At 31.0% G+C, this 4,235-nt stretch overlaps 1 long non-coding RNA gene across 1 annotated transcript; it reads left to right on the top strand.

Moving 5' to 3' along the window:
• Window positions 1-773: 773 nt before the first annotated feature.
• LOC136207025 (uncharacterized) lies at window positions 774-2,639 on the top strand. The gene is made up of 3 exons (XR_010676542.1): window positions 774-888; window positions 1,330-1,405; window positions 2,394-2,639. It is a non-coding gene; the product is annotated as an uncharacterized lncRNA (long non-coding RNA).
• The last annotated feature ends 1,596 nt before the right edge of the window (window positions 2,640-4,235 follow it).

Here is a 4,235-nt window from a genome sequence, read left to right as displayed (position 1 = left end):
TTGGGTTAATATTCCATTTTAAGCCCCATTTTGGGGCAAAATCCAATATTGTTTTTTATTTTTGATGGAAAAATGTTGCATGGGTCCTTAATTATTAATTAAAATCTTTTTCTTATCCCATAAAATTCTAAAGTAACTCTCTAATGGTTTGTAACTTGTGTTTGTAAATTATCCCAAATGGCACCTTCAAATTACAACCTCTCATTAGAGATAATCTTATTTACCATTTGTAAATTTAAATTATTTAAAAAAATATTTATATCATTGTATGTAAATTATATAAAGTTAATGGGATAGTAATTGACAATAAATAATGTGTTAATATATTCTCTTTACTCTTAGGGTCTCAACTCATCGAAAAAGTCTCTAAAACACTTCTTCTAAATTCTATATGCTTCCGCTATTATATATAGTATAAATAGATATAGATTATACATTGTAATTGCTTCTCAATTTTCCTTTCCTACTAATTTGATGTAATATCCTCAATTTTTGCAAACTTTTTTAATTTTTCTGGGAGTAAATTTTTGAATTTGAATTAATAATTTTCATACTTATCCTCTTTTGAAAAAAAAATATATTTAATTTTTTTTCATATATATTTTTATCGAATTTGATCAGTATTAATATTACAATTTCATCTATTTAGTTATTTTTAACATATAGATAATAATCTATCCAAAACCTGGTTTCAAGAAAAAAATCTATCCAAAACCTAAAAAAAATAATAAATAAATAGATAGATAATATGTTGAGTTACGACTTTGTTTTATATGGGGAGAAGGTGCCGCCGCTCTAAGTTCTTCTATTTTTATTTTCATGATTCATCTTTCAAGTAAAAGCTCCCAATTTGGATTTTCTTCTTTGTGTGTGCTGCCATAGATTGAAGTAAGTTTTCTTATTGGTTTTTGTTTGTTAAAATGTTTTGTCTCTTTTGATAATTAGTTTTACCAGACTCATGATTGGGTTTATTAAAGAAATCAAATTGATTTTTTTCTAGGTTTCTCTTCTTGTAGAAACATGTGCTGTACCTTTTAGAATTTAATTCATATAGTTCCTTATGCTGTTTGCTTTTACCAAATGTTCATATTTCAATATATATATATATATTGAAGCTTTGTTTTCTTTTCTGTAATAGATTTTTTTTATTTACTATGTTTTTTTTAAGAAAGTCAAGCTTCAGCATTTAATACATATGGATCCTAATAAACTAAAATTCATTCAGTTTCCCAATATTTTAATTTGATTCGATGTTCGATAGTATGAAATTCGATTAAGTATATTAGAGATAATTTTGGAGTAATTTAGTTGAATATGTTGATCGAATAGGAAATTTGACGATGTTCAGATGGATTTGGAGAATTGATAGCTAAGATTTGGATTTGGCTATTATTCGGAGTTCGAGGTGAGTGGTAATTATGGTTCATGACACTATTTGTTTGATTTTGAAATCTCTGGCATGAAATCCGTTTGATAAAAATATTTTGTTTAAAATATCATCCGGTCCTTTGATAATTAATATTAAAAGTTTGATAAAAATAGTTCGATCCGATTTTTAAATTTATCTCATATTTTCGTTCCTTTAAGACAGTTCTGATGAACTTTTTTAAAAATGTTATTTGTTCAAAATAGTGCTTAGTTGGATGATAAAACACTTTCTTGAGCTTAAATTTATTTGTCAAATATTCTCTGCATTAAAGCATAGGCTTCTGGGAACAGGCCCTTGATATATTAGTTTGTCTGATATCATTTATCTTATTTGGAAGTAAAAATTCTCTGAGATTATATTTAATTCTGTTAATCGATTGATTTATCTGTTACCGTTGGTATTGAAAATCTGAAATTTTATTCGAATTATGTCGTCTGGATATTTAAGTTATTTGAAAAATATTATGAGATATAAACTATACATTTTGAAACCGGTACATGTGCTTAGTATTATCTGTATCTGTTTTCATGTCTCACTGACCTTCATATTAGGCTTGCATTATTTGTTATTGTTTTATCTGTGTACGTGTTTGTCTTTGTGTCGGTTGTTTTAGAATCATGCATAAGGTCGGTGAAGACATTCTGTATCTGAATCTGGTAGCGCTACCATCTGTTTCTGTTATCTGGCCTTTGGTGATGTGGAATATCATCACTCTGATGTTACTGTACCGTGGTTTTGATAATTTCTGTGATTTATTAATATTATTCGGTTTACTTGATTTTAGTAAATATCGCAATATTAATTAATTTCTCTGCACCATCATGTTTGATAAATTCTGAAAACAAATTTGAAACTTATCTGCATATCTGCCTGTTCCCCGTCTGTTGTGCTATGATTATCACTCACTGAGATTTTCGCTCGCATAGACGGAAATCTCATACCACGTTGATTTTATATTTTTCAGATTAAGATCTCTATAGCTGGGCAGACATTTGGGTTCGATATTGAAGGATGATATTTTTAGCTAGACATTGTTATTGTACAGATTGGAGACTTTCGAATATTTTGTGGTATATATTTCTTTACAGTTTAAGTTGTATCATCATGTTAGAATGCTTTATTAGTTAGATCAGTATTATTTGAAATTAAATTCGAGGCTAGCATAGGTTGAGGTAATCTTAATTTATGCGCCGGTCATGGCTAGGTTCGGGTCGTGACATTTGACAACTTATTAAAAATATATTTAAAACTGTTTTTGTTCATTTCCCTCTACTTTTATTATCTATACTGTATCTAATAGCGGAAGTATAGAGAATTTAGAAAAAATATTTTAGAGGCTTTTTGGATGAGTTGGCACCCTAAGAGCAAAAAGAATAAAATAATACTCTATATTAACATATTATTTATTGTCAATCACTAACCCATTAATTAACGTAATAAAAGAAAGTAAGAGTTAAAGCAAGATGAAAAAACACAAAGTGAAGGAAATCCAAAAATCACAAATAAACGTATATATAAAGTATGATAAATAGTATTTCACCATTATATTCATTGACCATCGAAAATCAAAGTCGTCATCGACCTTTAATTTTGATATGTATTAGTTTTTTTCCTTCACACTCTTATTATATAATCTATAATTTTGTTCTTACTTCAAATAATATAGTCTTATAATTTTATTTTTACTTCATTTAATGGAGATATAAGATTGGTGAATCGGGATGAGAGATAGGAAGACGCGAGATCTCGGAAAAGTTAAATGTGTGAAGGATGTGGACCAGAAAGTCCTAGTTGGAGATAAGGATATCAAGGAACGATGGAGGTCCTATTTTGATGACTTATTTAATGGAGATCGCCAACAAGATGTTGGAGATATAAGTATCCATCACGATATGATAAATCATGAATGCCTGCGGAGAATTCAAAAGGGTGAAGTCAAAATGGCATTAAGTAAGATGAAGTTGAAGAAAGCAGTAGGACCTGATGGCATCCCTATTGAGATTTGGAGATGTTTGGGAGAAAGAGGAATCGAATGGTTGACGATGTTCTTCAACAAAATTTGGAGAAACAATAAGATGCCATCAGAATGGAGGAAAAGTACCTTAATCCCTTTGTATAAGAACAAAGGCGATGTCCAAGATTGTGCCAACTATCGGGGAATCAAATTAATGAGTCACACTATGAAACTTTGGGAGCGAGTGATTGAACAAAGGCTAAGGAGGACGGTGAAGATCTCGGAAAACCAGTTTGGCTTTATGCCGGGAAGATCAACTATGGAAGCCATCCATCTAATGAGACAATTAATGGAGCACTATCGAAATAAGAAGAAAGACTTGCATATGGTTTTCATTGACTTGGAGAAAGCATATGATAAGGTACCAAGGGAAGTACTTTGGTGGGCCTTGATAAGGAAAGGCATTTCGCGGAAATATATTGACATCATAAAGGACATGTATGAGGGAGTATGCACAAGTGTACGTACTAGTGTTGGGAAGACTGAAGAGTTTCCTATTACGATTGGAGTGCATCAAGGTTCCGCACTAAGCCCATTTCTTTTTGCCATCGTTATGGATGAACTAACAAGTTCACTTCAAGATGGTATACCATGGTGCATGCTATTTGCAGATGATATTGTGTTGGTTGATGAGACGAAAGAAGGAGTGGAGATGAAGTTGGAACTATGGAGGCAAACTCTAGAATCTAGAGGCTTTAAGTTGAGTCGAAGTAAGACAGAATATTTGGAGTGTAAGTTTAGCGGCCGTAGGAGTAGGGAGGCATGGACAATCACCCTAGATGGGAGAGTTGT

Source organism: Euphorbia lathyris, chromosome 9, assembly GCF_963576675.1.
Source record: "Euphorbia lathyris chromosome 9, ddEupLath1.1, whole genome shotgun sequence".
NCBI lineage: Eukaryota > Viridiplantae > Streptophyta > Magnoliopsida > Malpighiales > Euphorbiaceae > Euphorbia > Euphorbia lathyris.
This window is presented reverse-complemented; position numbering and strand designations above follow the sequence as displayed.